Here is a 20857-nt window from a genome sequence, read left to right as displayed (position 1 = left end):
TTTTTGCGGTTTCCTCTTGTTATTGAGGCCTTCGAGAATACTGACGGAGACTGCATGCTGTAACTCCAGGGCTGTTTATGTGCAGAAAACTCCACGGAGGCAAAACTGTTTAAATTCAGACAGCATAGATTTCCAAAATGTAGTTTTAACTTCTGAGAAAAAAAGCCACTGCTTTCTACTATTTCATATTTTTTATTTTTTTTTCCTCTCAGCAAGAAAGCCAAAATCCAACTCTGTCAGTGAACTGACCTAGTGCCTTCCTGTGGCTATTGGCATGTCATCATTGCAAAGTTATATCTTCTATTCAGGTAAGCTCCAAAGCTTTGTCCAATTTCAATGTTCAGTTCTGTAATTATTGGTTAATGCCATCACTTTGTAAATAAAGTGGTTAAGGCAGGAAGAACAAACTTAGGAATTAAATTGTGTTGCATTAAGTTGATGAAAGTAGTTTTCAGAACTTGTAAACAGATCTGTAAATTAAGATGATAGCTTTATATGGTGAAGGTTATATACTGGTGCACGTTGGAGAGAGTTGGGCAATGGCTACAAGCAGCTGCCTTCTGTATAATTATCAGCAGTAACACTGGTCAGCCCACATGTTAAATGTTTGTTTTTTTGGTCAGCAGATGTAATTCAGAGGCTGCATCAGGTAGTTAGTCCACGGTGCTAAGATTGTGAGTCTGACACACTGTTCAAATCACATGATAGCCTTTTGCTGGCAGAGTTAGCCAAAAGGTAAGGAATGGGCTCATGTGGAGGATTAATGCTGGCATGGACCAGTTGGATAGTATGGCCTGTTCTTGAGCTGATGGTTCTAGGTATTTAAAAGAAACTAAACATTCCGGAAGCAGGCAGTGCTTAAAAGGACCAGAAACTGTGATACCAAAGATTAGGTCATGAATAAAAAAAACTGGTGAAATTGGACATCTTGAAAGGAGGTAACCGAGGGAGATACTTTTAAGTAAGTATTCTAGAGTTCAGAAGGATACAATGATTAAAAGGTAGGTAAGGATTGAGGGGAAAACTGAAATGTGTAAATAAAGCAGTCTGTGACAGTTGTTAGGAATAATAAATTTGGAAAATAAATAGAAGTTATTTTTCATTGTTTTGTTACTGGTTTGTTACTACTTTTGTTTAAGGCCCCAGATTAATTCAAGGCAAAGTTAAGGGAAGAGTTTACATGACCAGAGCTATATTTGTTAGAATTTAGAAGTTCAAAGGTGGATTGAAAGAAACTATTTCTGCTGACTGGGGCACCTCAGATTAAGACAGGGTCTAAAAATGAGAAACAAATATTTTAATAGTAAATTTAAGTAATACTTCCTCATGCAAAAGATGGTGGATGTTTGAAACTATCTTCTGTGAACATCAATTGATGCTTGATTGTTAATTTAAAACTGAAACCGAGAGATGTTTGTTAGCCAAAGATCCAAAGAGATACGGAGCAAAGACAGATTTAAAATTAGCTATGATCTAATTGAAAAGCAGACTAGGTTTGAGGGGCCATAAGGCCTCCTCATTTTCCTCGGTAACTACTATTTGAGCTCTCTGTCTGAATATTTTCAGGTCTGACCCACAGCACCATAATCCTCACCACAATTAGGGCAAGAAGGCAAGTTGCAAATTTAGGCCCAGCTAGAACAGGCATCAACTTCCAAGGTGTTGGCACAAATCTGATCCATCCAACTAATTAAGCTGCCTGGTCTGCCAAGGAGCTGTGGCAACATGTACTTTTCCATGTAATGTAGAGCTAAGAAGAGTGATGATGGAGGCTTCCATTTCCTTTCCTCATTTTGCTAACCTGGGCCCAGTCCTGTTTTTACCAACTGCATTGCTGTATGTTTGAAGGATTTGCAGATTGACATTCAACGTGGTTGATCGTATTATCTTCATTGAACATTACGTCCCAGCACAGGACTTGAACCTGAAGCTCCAAAATGCTACAATACCTCCTTAATAGACAATATAATAACCTCCTTCATGAATACTGAGTTGGGTCAAACAAATTTCCTGCTGTGTGTCTCTTGATCTTTATCTTCTAACTTGCAACTGGAAGCTAAAGAGTACGGTTGTTAAAACCCTAGTTTGGCTGCAATTTAATTTGGGGTTATAATTTGTCTTTCTGAAATTAATGTAAGGGAACCAGTCTTGTACTAATACCTTTTAGTGTGCACAAGTATCAGATTATAACCTGATTCCTGAGTCATACTTTTGCACTCAGCTTGGTGGAAAAACTTAGAGCCATAGGAAATAGGAGAAGGAGTAAGTTGCTTGGGCCTTGGAGTCTGGTCCATCATTCAAAATGATCATAACTGTCCATAAGACCATAAAATACAGGAGCAGAATTAGTCCATTCAGCATGTTGAGTCTGCACCACCATTTGAACATGGCTGATATATTTCTCAGCTCCATTCTCCCGCCTTCTCCCTGTAACCTTTGATCCCCTTACTAACGATGAGCCAATTTAATTAATGTCTTAAATCCACTCAATGACTTGATGTCAACAGTCTGTGGCAGTGAGTTCAACAGATTCACCGCCCTCTGGGTGAAGAAATTCCTCTTCCTCTCAGTTTTAAAGGGTTGTCCCTTCACCAAGGCTGTGCCCTCGGGTCCTAGTCTCTCCTACAAGTGGAGTCATCTTCTCCACGACAACTCTATCCAGGCCTCTCAATATTCTCTAAGTTTCAGTGAGATCATCCCCTCATCCTCCTAAGCTCCATCGAGTACAGTTCCAGAATCCTTGGCCGCTCCTAATATGACAAACCCTTCATTCCTGGGATCATTCTTGTGAACCTCCTGTGGACCCCCTCCAATGCCAGCACATCCTTCCTGAGATATGGGGCCCAAAACTCTTCATAACATTCCAAATGCAATCTGATCAGAGCCTTATACAGCCTCAGCAGTATATCCATGCTGTTGTATTCTATCCAACTCAAAATGAATGCTAACATTGCATTTGCCTTCTTAACTGCCAACTAAACCTTCATATTAACCTTGAGCGAATCCAGAACTAAGACTCCTCAGTCCCTTTGTACTTCAGGCTTCCACAGCCTTTCCCCATTTAGAAAATGATCTATGTTTCTACTCTTCATACCAAAGCTCATAATCTCACACTTTACCACATTGTGTTCCTTCTGCCCTTCTCTGCCCACTCTCCTAGCCAATCCAAGTCCTTCTGCAGCCTCCCCACTTCCTCAACACAACCTGCCCAACCACCTATCTTTGTGCCATCTGCAAATGCTCATAAAACCCAGTACTATGTTCCTGCTTTCTCCCTATAACTGTTGATCCCTTTAGCTCTAAGAACTATATCTGACTCCTTCTTCAAAACATTCAGTGTTTTGGCCTCAAGCGCTTTCTGTGGCCGAGAATTCCACAGGCTCCCCACTCTCTGGGTGAAGACATTTCTCCTTATCTCAGTCCTAAATGGCTGACACCCTATCCTTAGACTGTGAATCCTGGTTCTCAACTCCCCAGTCCTGGGGAACATCCTTCCTGTGTTTATCCTGTTTGGTCTTGTTAGAATTTTATGTGTTTGTATGAGACCATCCCTTCATTCTTCTAAACTCTAGTGAATACAGTCCTAACTGCTCCAGTCTCTCTCCATATGTCAGTTCTGCCATCCCAAGAATTAGTCTGGTAAACCTTTGTCACACTCCTTCCATAGCCAGAACATCCTTCTTCAGATCAGCAAACGAACATTGCACACAATACTCCAGCTGTGGTCTCATCAAGGCCCTATACAACTGCAGCAAGACATCCCTGTTCCTGTACTCAAATCCTCTCACTATGAAAGCCAAGGTCTTGTACAGGTGAAAGAATGGCAGTATAATTACAATTTAATTGACCATTCCCTCCAAGACAGTTTCACTGTATTATACTGTGGAGGGGAGCTGATGACCGAGTGGTATTACTGCTAGTCTATTAATCCAGAGATCCAGGTAATGTTCTAGGGACTTGGGTTCGATCCCACCATGGCAGATGGTGGAATATGAATTCAATAAAAAATCTGGGATGAAGACTCTAACAGTGGCCATAAATCCATTATCAATTGTCGGAAAAACCCTTCTGATTCTCTAATGTCCTGGAGTCACATCCAGACCCTCAACAATGTGGTTGATTCTCATCTGCCCCCCGGGCAATTCAGGATTACCAATAAATGCTGGCCTAGCCAGTGATGCCCTCATTCTGTGAATGAATAAGAGACATATATTTAAAGACAGAGGTTGGAAATTAATGCTTGTGAGACCTCCAGATTTTTCATCTGGCAATGGGTTTGTAAAAATTTACACATTAAAGCTATCAAACCCCTACAAGCTATTGTCAGTTGCATTCATTGATAAGTTAATAAATGGGAGACTGCCATTGCACAGAAATTCAAAGTTAAAATCTTAATTTCCAAATTTGTTTTTGAAGTAACTTATGAAGGCCGGTATCCTGTCATCAAATCACCCTTTATTTACACGTGCACCATATGTGGACCCTGAATAGCTTGCTCAGAGTCAGTCCCTAGAATGAGGAGAATCTCTGAGACTCCTGTTTATATCTGTCAGCCACAGCTCCCTGATTGGGACTGTTAACCCTGGGCCAATTGGGGATCTTATACTCTGAGATCCAGTTGGCCAAGCTTGTTCCAATCTCTACAGTTTTGTACCAAACACAGAGCACTGGAGAAAATCAACCAGTGTAGCAGCATCTGTAGAGGAAACAAAGTTAGTGTTTCGAGTCTGGTATGACTATTCTTCAGAACTGAAAGTTGTTGGAAAATAGGCTCTTTTTTTGTCTTTTTGGCAGAGGCAGAGTATGAGCAAGACAGTGGGTGGTATAGAGGCCAAATGCAAAAGACAAAGGAGTTGTTAACAGTCAAAAAAGGAAAGAAAAGATGTAAAAAGGATATAATTAAGTTTGGAATGGAGGGACTTAGTCCTTGCTACAAAGCACAAAATAAACAAGGTACAAACACAACACGACTATGGGGGAAGGATGTAAGAAAAATGGAGGGCACATGTAAAGTGATCAGTTTGTGAAGTTATTGAATTTGATGCTGATACCTTGAGGTTGTAAAGTGCCTGGAGAGGAAAATGAGGAGTTGTTTCTTGAGCTCGCATTATGCTTTGTTGGAACATTGCAGCAGGCCCAGGACAGAAATGTTAACATGAGAGCAAGGTGCTTTATTGAAATGGCAAGCAACTGGGGGGCAGGGTCATTCCTTTGCACAGAATGGAGGTGTTTTGTAGGTGCTACAGAGACAACAATCCCTGCAGAACGCTGCCGATGAAGGGAAAGTATTCGGTCCATCTCTGACTCTAACCAGAATTAACGTATTAAGTCTGTTTCTCTCTCTCCACAAATGTTGCCAGAACCTACTTAGTTTCTCCAGCGTTCTGTGTTTGTTTCAGATTTCCAACATTTCTCAGTATTTTCCCTTTATTGCAGTGTTTTGTACTAAATGAGAGTTCAGTTATCTTTCTTAGCATAAAATCTTTGCCTTTCTTCTTTAAGGAACAGATAGCTGGAAGTTCCTAAAGAATGACAAGCAGTTATTCTTTTGTGTTTATAATAAATCAACTATTCAGATTTCTTAGGGTGTTTTTGGCTTTACTCAGCAAAGATCATCACTGATTATGCTTTGTAAATTCAGTGTTGTTCAGTTACTCTCAACTGATTGGTCAGTCGTAAATATCAGAGCAAGTAGAATAAAGAAGCCATGTGTCTGATTGAGAGAACCGGCATAATCTTTGTTCAGAGGATATAGAGTCATAGAGATGTACAGCACGGAAACAGACCCTTCAGTCCAACTCGTCCATGTCGACCAGATATCCTAAATTAATCTAGTCCCATTTCCCAGCTTTTGGCCCATATCCCACTAAACACTACCTCTTCATTTATCCATCCAGATGCCTTTTAAAATGTTGTAATTGTATCAGCCTCCAGAACACCTTCTAGCAGCTCATTCCATACATGCACCACCCACTGCATGAAAAAGTAGTTCCTTAGGTCCATTGTAAATCTCTCCCCTCTCACCTTAAACCTATGCCCTCTAGTTTTGGATTCCCCTACCTGGAGAAAAGACTTTGGCTATTCACCCTATCCATGCCGCTCAAGATTTTATAAACTTCTGTAAGGTCACCTATAAGATCATAAACTGGGAGATCGATTACCGCAAATCAACTTATTTTTGCAGTCAACAAGTTGAACTACCAAATATTTATAATTAAAACAAAAATTAAAACAATTATGTAGTGTACATAATTTATCAATTGTACAACATGTAAAGAGCAAATGTAAGACTACTTAAAAGCTGTAGTATCTGACAATTTAGCAATATTACCTGAATATAGTTGTTTTTTTCCCCCTGAATGCACTGATTTAGACAACTCACTAACCTTGTGTTGACTGGGGAGTTGATCATCTGCTCATTGTACCCAAAAGTAGGGTCATCCAAATTAAAGCCCCAGGTTTTGGCAGTTAAGTCCTCAAATTCTTACCTCTCAATCCTGTTTCACCTTCTATTTCTTACTGACTAGTAATTGCTGCCTGATTTCTTTTTGGTTTTTCATTTGGCCTTTTGAAGAGACTAACAAATTGAGATGTTAAGAATTTTGGGGCTCCTGCTATTAAGCTTAGTTTTAAATACATGTTGTTTGCTTCCTAACTGTCCATATATTTGCTGATGCCTCCACTGAAAATTGTTCAGTTAGATTTTTTTTAACTCAAGTAGAATATTAAACAAATTATGCGACTATTAAAATAAACTGGAAGCATTCATGACCTTTCCCAGTAGAAAACATCATAACCGCATGAACCAATGTAGTAATGAGAGAGGTGTTTTCATTTCATTGGACAGGACATGATTGTGGTTTACATGGTTTGTTTAGTTAGACTCATTTTATGAAGACCATTTCTTTCAGATCTATTATTAGACACAACTTCCACATACCAAAGTCTTCAGATTCCTCACGCAAGGCTGTTGTTAGCTTCACAGCTTTGATAATTATCCACTTGGTCATACTGTCCAGTACACTTTGGTCCATTCCTCCATCACTCCCCCATGGCACCTACCCATACAACCGCAGAAGGTGTAATGCTTACTCGCTCACTTCATCCATTCCACCGGGTCCAACGTTCCAAACGCACCTTCCAGGTGAAGCAGCATTTCACTTGCTCTTCTTTCAGTTTAATCTACTGTACTCACTGCTCATAATGCAGCCTCTCCTACACTGGCAATGCCAAACGCAGACTGAGTGACCCGCTTTGTGGAACACCTCCGTTCTGTCCGTGGGAATGTCCCCAACCTCGCAGATTAAAAATTGGAATCTGTTTAATAATTTAAAGAAAAAAGTGATCTAGATTCTCTTGGAGACTTGTACTGGTTATTTACACGATAGGGACCCATGAACAGTACATTATTATGAACTAGGTCACTTAAACAATGAAGTATTCCCCTCCATAGTTTCTTTGGCATTAGATAGTTGAAAGCTATAGAAATACCGCATAGTTATGCTACACTGCCTGGACAAGATTTGTATGCCAAGCAAAAAGCTTTATAGTGTAATTTGCTAATATTAGTGTTGTGGAGAATTTTTTGGACAATGTTGTTAAAATGCATTTTTAAAAAAGCCTTGCATTTATACAACAGGTTCAGAACTGTTTGATCTCTCAAAGATGTCCCAAAGCACTTCGTAGTGTGTTAATTACTTTGAGGTGTAGTTACTGGTGTAATGTGAAAGCTAATTTGTACGCAACAATCTCTCCATGTCCCGCAATAGGGGAACAACCAGATAATCTGATTATTGTGACATTATCTATTATTTAGACATCGACCAAGTCACAATAATTTTCTTGTTCTCCTTCCAAATAGCCATGAGATCCCTTATGTCTACCCAAAAACGTAGACGGGACCTCGGTTTAACAACTCATCCAAAATAAATGGCATTAGAAGCTCAGTGATTGGCACTGCTGCCTGACAGTGCCAGGGACCCAGGTTCAATTGGGAGACTATGTAGAGTTTGCATGTTCTCCCCACGTCAGCGTGAGTTTCCCCCAGGTGCTTTAGTTTCCTCCCACAGTCTAAAGATGTGGGAGTTAGGGTGGATTGGCTATGCTAAATTGCCCACAGAGTCCAGGGATGTGCTGGTTAGGTGGATTAGCCATAGGAAATGCAGGGTCATAGGTAAAAGGTTGGGCTGAATAGAATGCCCTTCAGAGGGTCAGTGCTGAGCTGATGGGCTGAATGGCCTCTTTATAGAGATTCTATAATTCTATGATCTTCACCAGAGTGATCTCTGGAGTAGCGCTTGGACCCAAACGCTTACGAGTCAAAGGTGAAAGAGCTACTATCTTTTAGGGAGACTGCTCTTTTAAAACTGAATAGTTGTGGATACCAGGAAAAATGCTTTCCTGATGGCTATGTCCTCCTGTAAACATCAAGTGTCCATTTCCAATTTCAAAAAAAAAAGTTATATTTCTGAGAATCATCCCAAATGTCATTTCCCTTTGAAAAACATGAAGTGGCTCACTGTGAATACTGGATATCTTTGTTTTATTTTAAAATCCCAGTTTTTCTGCTTGTGCCTGAAGATCCTTATAAAGGACATAATTCTTGCAGGACTTCAGTGACACGTGACGTGAAATGATCTAACTGGCCGCACTTCTTAAACAGTATCATTAAGCAAGAGCAAAAATATTACTAAACTTCATGATTACAGATGTGTCCACAACATTTTACCTGGCTGCATGTTTTTCAGGGGGTAACAATAAAAGCAGATTGTTTGTTTGATTCTCCAAGTCACATGACTAGTCTTTGCAGAATTTGCTTTCAACCTTCAGATTGTGTCTTTTTTAATTCACACGTCGGACATGGGCATTCGTGGCTGGCCAGCATTTATTGCCTGTGCCTAGCTGCAATGAATCACAACGCTAATACATCGATTCAAGATCTGAAACAGGACAATGCAAACAGCAATCATTGTTGATAAACAGCAGAAATTTAACTTTCACTGTAATAAGATTTTATACAATTGCCCTTCTGCAGTGTGTGTTCAGGATATTTTACTATGTCGAATGAAACTGATGCATTGTTTCTAAGTGTGTATTAGACTCTGATAGTGGAAGCTGGGTCTTGTCAGCGCATTCAAGCAAGTTTGATAAGTACCATCAAAAAATTTGATGAGGGACATGCTCAGTATTGTAAAGTGTGGCATTGCGAGTAAAAATGTAAATACAAGGTTCTGTTTGTACTTGCAGAAAACAGAGGCTATGTTGCCTAGAAATGTTACTGTTGTGGGTAGGGAGCACTGTTGAGGGGAAGATTAATGAAAGGTAGATAGAGTACATGTTTCTATGAGAATTTCACACATGTCTAATTGGCTTTATTATCGCAGTAGTCTTGGACTTGATTCACCGAAACAAAAGCAAACTACTCCAGATGCTGGAAATCTGGAAGAAGAAATGAAAGAAATACTCAGGTTGCATCTGTAGAGAGAGAAAAATATGAATAATGGTTCGGAATAACTACTTTTTCCACATATTCCCCAGCTCAGCAATATGCTTTATATAATTGGTCAACGTTCCTTTACAGAACTGGTGACGAGCAGTAGGAGCTTTTTCTCAAGCCAAAATGGGGAAGCTTCTATCCTTCTTACATTAGAAAAGCTTTTGAACTGAATTTAATGCAATTGCATGTAAAATTTGCGTTGAGCCTTTAAAATGTGGCAATTAGTAATCAGTGTTATTTATAAATCATGAGAGATTGACTCCAGAGAGCACAGCAAACTGAAACAATGGTGATAAACTGAAGGTTTTTGTAGATAGATATTCACATCAAAACCTTGCTGGGGAAAGAGTTCAGAAATCAGTGCCTTGATGGCATGCACAGTGGTAATTAAGGCTTTCTAAGAAGGAGTGTGCAAGTCGATTACAGTCAGTGTGTCTGGAGGATGAAGACTTCGTTGGGCAGATGATACCAAATTTGTCCATCTTTCTGGTAAAGGTTTGTGAATTTAACTCTTTACTCTTACCAGCAAGTCAATTTACTTCATATAAGCATATTTTTATTTTTCCCGCTCTTTCCCATGACAATTATTTGCTCAGCTACAGCCAAGTGCCACGATATACCTTTTTAAAAAACAAACTGCGGGTAGGGTGAGAAGGGAGGACCGTGTCTACCTCAGCTGGAATGGGAATTGAGTTTTGTGCTGTTTGTTGTTAATCTGATTCACACTAGCAGCCTCAACTACCTGAACACTGCCATTTGTTCAGATTACCTAAACAATTTTATATTCCATCTAATGCAAGAAGCACTTGGCAATTATAGTAACGTTAGTTTTAATTCTAGCTTACATGAGCCATTCTGTTTTTTATCCTGAAGATTCTTGACTCATTTTCTTGTGGTTTGATTTGGTTTTCCCCCCCACCTTTATAAATTGCTGTCTTCTCCATCTGTGCACTAACTGGTTGTGTTGTCCCTGTGCTGATCTGGCTCAGCCTTCTCTTTCCTCCTCTTCCCCCCACAACCCCCGTGCTTTTTCTAGTGGCACGGCAGTGATTGCATGGAGAGCCACTAATTAACAAAGGCCCCCCCCCCCCCACCCACCCGAGGAGGTGTAGTCACGTGGAACTGCATCTTTTATTCTTCCAATGAGGTTGCATTTGAAAGTGGAGAGGCAAAGTGCAAGATTTGGGTTGTACCACAGGTACCAATCTTGGTGCCAGGTTAGGGCGATGTGTGGCCACTGACCTGAGTTATGCTACTAATTGAATGTTTGGCTGAGCTTTGAGACCAAGGAGCTTTCGTGCATTTGTATTTGTTGACAGTTCCAGGGCTTTGGTAAGAGGCTGATGATATTTGTTCAGAAATCTGAAGGGACTACAGCTGGGATTACTATACTCTCATGCTGTTATAGACAGTGATTTTAAAATTCACAGCTGGACTAGCAGCCATCTGTGCCCTTGTAATACCTCGGGTTTGTAATATATCCTGTGTGAAAACCAGATTTCATATCTCTTCAAGGAAATCAATTTGAGAGTGAAACTGCTAACCTAATGCAATGTGGAAATCAACACGCAAGAGGTTGGAAATTTGACATTTGCAGGAGAAAAGACAAGTTTGTGTTTACTGTGTCACAGATGTAATTTCTAAGTTGTACTGCCAGTTTCATTTCAGAACCTGCCTTGCATCAATGCAGTAGCAGAAGTAACTACAACTCGGAACACGTTGATGCAGAGAAACAAGCTGTTTAAAATTCCCTTCTTGAAATTTGTAAGAATGCATGTTCAAATAATACAAAATGGGTTTAAACTCGGGTAATCAATATATTGGATAGTAATTTGAAAGCATATTATAATGTTTTAACACATTCTTTGGATTTCCCAGAAGTTAAAACACCATCGACTATCTTTTGATAACAGTAGACACAGGACACTTGCCTGCTTTGATCAGCGTATATTTTTAGTATTAACCTGGAGCTGGAGATTTGACCACTACATTTCCTTGTCAGGGAGCTCTTAAACAATAGCCCTTTGTCTTGCCTGAATTTGATTCCTAAATGAATTTACCGGTAATTCTATGCTGGCCTTAAAAAAAAAACTAAATTTTAGTTGATTCAGTTGATGCACCTTGCGTCAAATGGATATTGTTAAATTAACCAGTTCAGTCATTGTTACAAATCCTCTCTCCATATTACATGACCATTAGCTAGAGCGAAAATAAACATCACCATATCCCTGCTTATTTCACATTTTTAGGACAATCTAAAGTGCACTCCTGCAACATGCAGTAGCCCAAGTTTTGAATTCTAATGCACAGTTCTCTAACATCCATATCATGTACTGACTTCACCTTTTAACACAGTGAGGATCAGGCTACTTTTGGAAGATAGGAAGTAACTGCCTAAGAATGGCCAGCTGCATTTTTCATGACTCATAGAAATGTATAGCAGGGAAATGGACCCTTTCGTTCAACTTGTCCATGCCAACCAGATATCCTGAACTGATCTAGTCCCATTGCCAACGTCTGGCCCATATCCCTCTAAACCTTTCCTATTCATGTACCCATTCAGATGCCTTTTAAATATTGTAATTGTACCAGCCATCACCATCTTCTCTGGCAGTTCATTCCATATACGCATTGCCCACTGCATACGAATGTTGCTGCTTTGGCCCCTTTTAAAATCTTTCCCTTCTCACCTTAAACCTACACCCTCTAGTTTTGGACTCTTCCCCATTATGCGTTTTGAGACCTCCAACACCCCACCCCCCCCAACCCCACAAAAATATGGACAATTGGAAATCACTATTTATTTGCCCAAGGACCCCAGCTTCCATATCCTTCTCCACAGTAAACACTGTTGCAAAATATTTGTTCAGCATCTCACATCTCATGTCATAGAATCATACAGCACAGAAAAGGCTCTGCGTCCCATCGAGTCTGCACTGACTAAACTATTCTAATTCTACACTGGTCCCATTTGCCAGTGCTCAGTCCAAAGCCTTGAATGTTTTGACATTATTCATCCAAATACTTTTTTAAAAACGTTGTGAGGTTTCCCACCTGAACCCCCCTCCCAAGCAGTGCATTCCAGATTCTGGTTTCTAACCCAACATTCTCAGTCCAGGTGGCTCCACGGGACCTGCTCCTGGCCTCAGCTACCCCTTCCAGTCTCTTGCTTCACTTACTGCTCCTTCTCCTGGAGGATGGCGGGGACTGGTTACACTGAAGGGCCTGTTTCTGTGCTGTATAACATCACTCTAATGTCGAAAGGTCCACAGTCAATGTAGCTAACCATGTCACACAGGAAACTGCATCAGCTCCTCCAATCACAAATTCTTTCCTTCACACCATGTTCCAATCATAGATTTGTTTCTGGAGAAGCAGCAAGTGCCAGGAAAAAGAGGTCCATTTGATAGAAGTTTGCCTCCAATAAGGTGTTTAACCTGATGCGGCAATGTTTGTTATTTCCCTAAATGTAAGGGACTCAGCGTGGATATCATGGTATTGATGAATCCAACAGATATTACAGCTAACTAACTATTAGCTAGTATTCAGCAATTAAGTTACATACGCTACTAGATGCATGCTGTGCTGTTATGCTTCAAGTGATCCAAGTTAAAAGGGAGTATGAGTTTATTATGCCCTTGGGCCACATGCTGTAATATGGCATTGAAGCCAGGAGTGTGCCTCTTAAAAAGGTATACCAACCATGAGATGTAACACATCCTCAGTGATTGGAGGAGCTGGCACAGCCTGCACAAGAAAGGCAGAATTAGCGCGTGGAGGAGTAAATTCTCAGATTCTGTCTTTCCTATTCTCACTTTTTCCAATCAAACTCTGCATTGTTCCTCCACTCCCAGGGAGACCTGTAGCTGCAATCATTCAGCCTTGTTTAGACCACACCAGATACAAAGTAATACTTTCTTGCATTTTTCACCCCATCTTTGACTTCTTGAGGGAAACTTTTGAAGTTGAAGACAAATTTACCCCATACCATGTACTTTGAACACTGGTTTGGAAAAGCCTAGGGGTAAAGATCAGTCATAATTTGATTCAGAGATAGTAGGAACCGCAGATGCTGGAGAATCTGAGATAACAAGGTGTACAGCTGGATGAACACAGCAGGTCAAGCAGCATCAGAGGGGCAGGAAGGCTGACGTTTCAGGCCTAGACCCTTCTTCAGAAATGGGGGAGGGGAAGGGGGTTCTGAAATAAATAGGGAGAGAGGGGGAGGTGGATAGAAGATGGATAGAGGAGAAGATAGGTGGAGAGGAGACAGACTGGTCAAAGAGGCGGGGATGGAGCCAGTAAAGGTGAGTGTAGGTGGGGAGTTAGGGAGGAGATAGGTCAGTCCAGGGAGGACGGACAGGTCAAGGGGGCGGGATGAGGTTAGTAGGTAGGAGATGGGGGTGGGGCTTGAGGTGGGAGGAAGGATGGGTTAGGGAGGCAGGGACGAGCTGGGCTGGTTTTGGGATGCGGTAGGGGGATAGGAGGTTTTGAAGCTTGTGAAGTCCACATTGATACCATTGGGCTGCAGGGTTCCCAAGCGGAATATGAGTTGCTGTTCCTGCAACTTTCGGGTGGCATCGTTGTGGCACTGCAGGAGGCCCAGGATGGACATGTCGTCTGCGGAATGGGAGGGGGAGTTGAAATGGTTCGCAACTGGGAGGTGCAGTTGTTTAGTGCGAACCGAGCGTAGGTGTTCTGCAAAGCGGTCCCCAAGCCTCCGCTTGGTTTCCCCGATGTAGAGGAGGCCACAACGGGAACAGCGGATGCAGTATACCACATTAGCAGATGTGCAGGTGAACATCTGCTTGATGTGGAAAGTCTTCTTGGGGCCTGGGATGGGGGTGAGGGCGGAGGTGTAGGGGTAGGTGTAGCACTTGCCTGCGGTTGCAGGGAAAGGTGCCGGGTGAGATGGGGCTGGAGGGGAGTGTGGAGCGGACAAGGGAGTCATGGAGAGAGTGGTCCTTCTGGAAAGCAGATAAGGGTGGGGAGGGAAAAATGTCCTTGGTGGTGGGGTTGGATTGCAGATGGCGGAAGTGTCGGAGGATGATGTGTTGGATCCGGAGGTTGGTGGGGTGGTACGTGAGGGATTCTGTTTTGGTTGTTATTGCGGGGAAGGGGTGTGAGGGATGAGTTGTGGGAAATGCGGGAGACACGGTCGAGGGTGTTCTCGACCACTGAGGGGGGGAAGTTGCGGTCCTTGAAAAACAAGGACATCTGAAATGTACGGGAGTGGAATGCCTCATCCTGGGAGCAGATGCGGCGGAAGCGAAGGAATTGGGAATAGGGGATGGCATTTTTGCAGGAAGGTGGGTGGGAGGAGGTGTATTACAGGTAGCTGTGGGAGTCGGTAGGCTTGAAATGGATATCGGTTTCTAAGTGGTTGCTGGAGATGGAGACAGAGAGGTCCAGGAAGGAGAGAGAGGTATTAGAGATGGTCCAGGTAAACTTAAGGTTGGGGTGGAAGGTGTTGTGAAGTGGATGAACTGTTCGAGCTCCTCGTGGGAACACAAGGCGGCGCCGATACAGTCATCAATGTAACGGAGGAAGAGGTAGGGTTTAGGGCCAGTGTAGGTACGGAAGAGGGATTGTTCCACAAAGAGGCAGGCATAGCTTGGGCCCATGCGGGTACCCATGGCCACCCCCTTTGTCTGTAGGAAGTGGGAGGAATTGAAAGAGAAGTTGTTGAGGGTGAGGACGAGTTCGGCTAAGCGGATGAGGGTGTCAGTGGAGGAGGACTGGTCAGGCCTGCGGGACAGGAAGAAGCGGAGGGCCTTTAGGCCATCTGTATGGGGAATGCAGGTGTATAGGGACTGAACGTCCATAGTAAAGATGAGGTGTTGGGGACCGGGGAATTGGAAGTTCTGGAGGAGGTGGAGGGCATGGGTGGTGTCACGGACGTAGGTAGGGAGTTCCTGGACCAAGGGGGAGAAAATGGAGTCCAGATAGGTGGAGATAAGTTCGGTGGGGCAGGAGCAGGTGGAGACAATGGGTCGACCAGGGTAGTCAGGTTTGTGGATTTTGGGAAGGAGATAGAAGCGGGCGGTGTGGGTTTGGGGAACGATGAGGTTGGAGGCTGTGGATGGGAGGTCACCTGAAGTGATGAGGTTGTAGATGGTTTGGGAGATGATGGTTTGGTGGTCGGGGGTGGGGTCATGATCAACGTGGTGGTAGGAGGAGGTGTCCTTCCTCCCACCTATCCCCTCCTCCCACCTCAAGCCCTACCCCCATCTCCTACCTACTAACCTCATCCCGCCCCCTTGACCTGTCCGTCCTCCCTGGACTGACCTATCTCCTCCCTACCTCCCCACCTACACTCACCTTTACTGGCTCCATCCACGCCTCTTTGACCGGTCTGTCTCCTCTCCACCTATCTTCTCCTCTATCCATCTTCTATCCGCCTCCCCCTCTCTCCCTATTTATTTCAGAACCCCCTTCCCCTCCCCCATTTCTGAAGAACAGTCATAATTTGATTTTTGATCCAAACAGGGTCAAGCCATCAATTTCTGCTCCACCTCCACCTGTTTCATTTTGTCCGTGGACACCACATCAACTGCATAACCCTCATCAAGCATCTGATCTCTTCCAAAAACTACAGCAAGTTAAAGGTGACTTTCTTGCAACAAATCCACGTTGGGTTTTCTTAATCAACATTTGCCGATGTGGCTAATAATCTGGTCCCCGGTTATTGTTGCGTACTGGAATTTCAGTTTTTCGGAACAGTACAGAATCTGGGGAAATGTTTGCAATTAAAATGTTAACAAGTCAAATTAGTTGCAAACAGATTAAGTCATTTCTTTTTTCTTTCACACATTTCTTTGGAACTCTCTTCGTGAAAAGGCAATGGAAGCAAAGCCCTTGAATATCTAAGGTAGAGCTAGATAGTTTAAACCGAATCAAAGGGGGTGAAAGGTCATCGGGGGTAGGCGTGAATGCAGATTTCGGGTTACAGTCTCGTCAGCTCTTAACGAGAGCAGGCTTGGAGAGGCTGAAAGGCCTACTCTGACTGCTTGATCATGTGTAAAATCAACCAGGTTAACAGCTGCTGCTTTTCATGTTTGATCAGGAAATAACCAATACAAATCACATTTTGAAGTGAATGCAATTTGAAATGACTGAACAGAAGCTGGTATCCTGTCACCAAGTCAACTTTTAATTCCTTGTGCACAGTATGCTGGCTGTGGCCAACCAACTCAGACGGACAGTCCCCTGAACTGAGGAGATTCAATCTCCTGCTAATATTTGTCAGTCAGGGCTTTCCTGATTGGGGTTGTTAACCTGGGCCAATGACCTCATAGTCAATGAGGGCAACCTGGTTCCAATCACTACACATTTATCCAGCTGTAGAAAGGAACAAGATCACAAGATCACAAGCTCCACCCATTGTAATCTGAACCAAGTTTACCCACTGATGATTTTAAAATGTCCCTATTTGCTGTTTTGCTTTCAATCTGTTCATGACTTAGTGCTGCATTCCTGTGCACTTGAGCATTACAAATAATGAGTTTCCTTCTGATTCCATCTCCTTTTCCAGGAATATGCTGGAACATTTTAGTAATTGCTTCAAGGAAATTTAATTTTTTTTGAATGCTCTTTTCAAATACAGGAAAATGAAACTGGCATTGTACAGAAATAGAACAGAGTTACCCGCGCACAGAAGTTAAAAGATAAGTCACACATCATCATACAATGTTTCTTTGCTAACTTCTGTTTTGGAACCTAAAGAAAAACATGTTTGCATAGTACATTTCAGATTTATTAGAGTGATTCCTTTACTGTTTCATAAATCAAGAGGTATATTCTTCCAATTGTCAAAAAGATGTCTATGAAAGGATACCATACAGAGTAAACTTTAGTTTTGCAGAGTTGCTTGAATTTTGCAGTCCAGCTTTTTGCTGAACCAATGTTGCAAGTTCTGAGCACAGAAATGCACAGTGATCAAACATCTGCTACAAAACCAAATAAAGAGGCCAGCTCCCTGTCTCAAATTCCTGTTCACAGATGCCATAAACAAAGAATAAAAGAAACTTGTGACTTTAAGAAAATACAACTTGGAAGTAAAAATGTTCATGATTAATCATGTGATACTATCAAGACTGACTAACTAACAAAGCAAGCAGGATGTGAGTCTGCTTCTGGATGCTGTGAATCACAAGGAAAGAGGAAGTAAATAAAGCAATATTATATTTACAATAACTTTGGATTAATAAATTAAAAAGCTTCAATGACTGCAGGAGAACTGATCAATAGAGTATTTTTCATTTAATGTGTTTCCAGTCCATCTTTGCCCAAAAATCAAAGCATCTTTTGCCTGCTGGAATCATAATGTTGCAGCATAGAGGAAGACCATTCAACCCATTTTGTCCATGTTGGCCCTGAGCTGCAATTCACATGCTGCCACTGTCCTGCTCTCACCAATATCACTATCTTCTCATTTCCTGTTACTGGTCTATTTATGTTTGACGTTATTTGATTGTTTTCCTACTTTACTGACCTCCCATTTATGATGTTCCCATCCCGTTGTGAATTGGGTGTCCTCCAGTTTCTGATGTTTATTGAATTTTTGTAGATTGGCGTAGAGAGTGGTCACTGATTTAGATTGTTGACATTAGCAGTAACCAGTGGTAGACAATGTGAACCTGGTCAGCAGATTAATTGTTGAAAACCCTATGGAGAACTATTTTCTGCAGTATTCTCAATTTTGTCATTCTTAATAATACTGAAAAGTTTTTAAAATGCTTTTGTTGTTTCGCACCATACTGTAATGCTGAAATATGATACAATTTCCTGTCATTCCCTGCAACAACTCCTTGAGCAATTAGCCAACCCTTGTGAAATAGATACATGTCGTCAACTGACTGACTATGTTCACTCATGATTATTGAAATAACTCCAGAGGCCAGTATCCCATCACCAAACCATCCTTTAGACACTGGTCCAGTTTCCTCAGAGCCAGCTCTTGGAGTTAACAGAATCTCTGACACTGTCCGTCAGCCAGGGCTCCCTGATTGGAGCAGATTAACAGCCCTCATCAGGGGACCCATATTCTATGATGTCCACCTGGCTTTACCTCACTACAATCACTATGTCCCTCCCCCTCTAGGTCCAGGAATGTCGACCGGTTTTTCTTCTTGTAGCCTCTCCTGGGGTGTTTTTGCACTAGGACCAGTTCCTCTGATCCAGGCTATGTATACCGGACTGTACCCCACCACCTGTGACCTGATCATCTTGGTAGAAATATATCCTCTTCAGGCAGTAAAGGCATTGAGGCTGCCATATCTGCCATGTCCATCTCCTACTTTGAGGTTTCTTCAATGCTAGATGGAGGGGGCAGAACCTGGGGTTGACACCCTTCCCAGCTGTTCTGAGGGGGCCAGGTATGTTTTGCTACTGCCCATTTTGTGGTCCACGTGCTTGTTCAGGATTGCCTTTCCCACCTGAGGTTTGTACGTCCTGGGACTCAACCTCATGTTGACCGTACCTCTTATCCATACATGGCCATTGTGATTTTGGCACCAAACTTTGTCCCCTGAAGTAAATGCGCTCTCTCTCACTTAGAGTCTTGTGACCAGCATTGGCATTTAAAGACCATATTTAACCTGGTGTGGAGTCTTCTTCCCCATTGGCAACTGTGGAGCTATCCAAGTAGTTGCATAGGGATGGTCCTATAATCAAATATGAACCAGGACAGTTTGGTATTGAGTGAAGCTGTAGTTTGTTTCTTTAAGCCTACCTTCAAAGTTTGGACTTTTCTTTCTGCTAGACCATTGGACAATAGATGGTATGGAGTTGTCCTTACATGCTGAATGCCATTCAACCTTAGGAAATACTCAAAATCCCATTCCCACAATGGTGGGGGATCTGCTGGCAGCAATATTTGACCTTGTTGGCACTCTGGGCGCTGACCCACCAACATGACTATGTCTGCATCTAATCCTGGTCACCAGAAATAACTTCTTGCCAGCATCTTCATTTTGGGCACTCCTGGCTGACCCTGGAGGATTTGAGCCAGTACCTGGCAGCAAACTTTGCTCAGGACAAAGGCTGTTGCTCCCCATAATAAAATGCTGTCCTCCATGGTTATCTGGTCTTGCTGGTGCAGAAAGGCTTCAATTTTGGTTTCAATGGCCGTTTTGTTTCCTCCATCACCACCAGCGGTTTTAGTTTTGCCAGGATTGGCTCTGTCTATAGTCTGATATGGTCAGTGCTGACCAGAAGGGTGTCCAGAAAGTTTAAAACCCAAATGGACTCTTCCAGTGGTGGCACCACCTACTGGTGCCAGCAGGAGGCAGCTCAGGGCATCTGCCTTTTCTACTTGGTCTCCAGAGTGATGTTCCAACTTGTAATTGTACACACTTCGAATGAGAGCCCACTGCTGAATTTGCCTTCTTCTGAGTTACTCTTGCAGGGGTTTGCGGTCTGTTCCTATTACAAATTTATGTCTGTAAGTGTATTGGTGGCACTTTCTCATACCAAGGATGACCGTCTAACCTTCCTTCTCTATTTGCACTCTGCATCAGCCAAAGTCCAGGAAGCATATGCTATTGGGTATTGCTTCCATTGGGCCATCTGTGAACCAACATTACTCTGGTACCATTACAGAGAGGTATTGAATGTCAGTACTACCTCTTGCTTGGGATCATAGTGTGTAAACATCTTAGACACTGCTAGCTACTTCTTCACTTCCCTAAAGGGTACATCTTGGCTACAAGACTATTTCCAAGGCTGCTGCATTTTCACCAGCAGGTGTAAGGGTGCCAGGACAGAGGCCAGGTTATGTATGAATTTTCCACAACAATTCACCAATCCAAGCAAAGACCTAAGCTCTGGTACAGACCTGAGAGCCAGGGCACCTTTGATTGCCCTCACTTAACCTTCTCCAATGGTTGTAACACAGTCTTGTTGACTCTGTAGCCCAAGGAGGTCACTTGGGGCACCTTAAACACATTTTTCCCTTCTAAGGTCTAAGCTTGCCTGGGAGACACACTTAAGCACTGTGTCCAAGTTCTCGAAATGCTCTTTATTGGTCTTCCCTGTTATTAGCGTGTCATCACATAAACAGTGACCTGGGGGTAGCCGTTGTAAAATGTTCTCCATTGTCCACTGGAAAATGGCACAGGCTGATGATATGCCAAATGGCAGTCTTGTATATTGGTACAAACCCTTATGGGTATTAATTGCAGCAACTTCAGGGAATTCTCATCTAACTGCAATTGCAGGTACGCATAGCTCATGTCCAGTTTTGTGAAGGACAGCCCCCCGATAGCTGTTCTTTTGAATCCTCTATGTGAGCGATTGGGTATTTATCCAGCTGCGAAAAGCAGTTTACCATTTATTTAGAATCTCCACAAAGGTGAACCT

The 20857-nt window shown here is 42.5% G+C and overlaps 1 long non-coding RNA gene across 1 annotated transcript in view; it reads left to right on the top strand.

The window, feature by feature from the left end:
* LOC125486766 overlaps positions 1 to 20857 on the top strand; it is a 134801-nt gene that overhangs the window by 9468 nt on the left and 104476 nt on the right. Inside the window, exon 2 of the long non-coding RNA XR_007265389.1 lies at positions 213 to 308. This is a non-coding gene — a long non-coding RNA (uncharacterized LOC125486766). The remainder of the gene's footprint in view (positions 1 to 212; positions 309 to 20857) is intronic.

Source organism: Rhincodon typus, chromosome 33 (assembly GCF_021869965.1).
Source record: "Rhincodon typus isolate 14 chromosome 33, sRhiTyp1.1, whole genome shotgun sequence".
In the NCBI taxonomy this organism is placed as follows: Eukaryota; Metazoa; Chordata; class Chondrichthyes; order Orectolobiformes; family Rhincodontidae; genus Rhincodon; species Rhincodon typus.
This window is presented reverse-complemented; position numbering and strand designations above follow the sequence as displayed.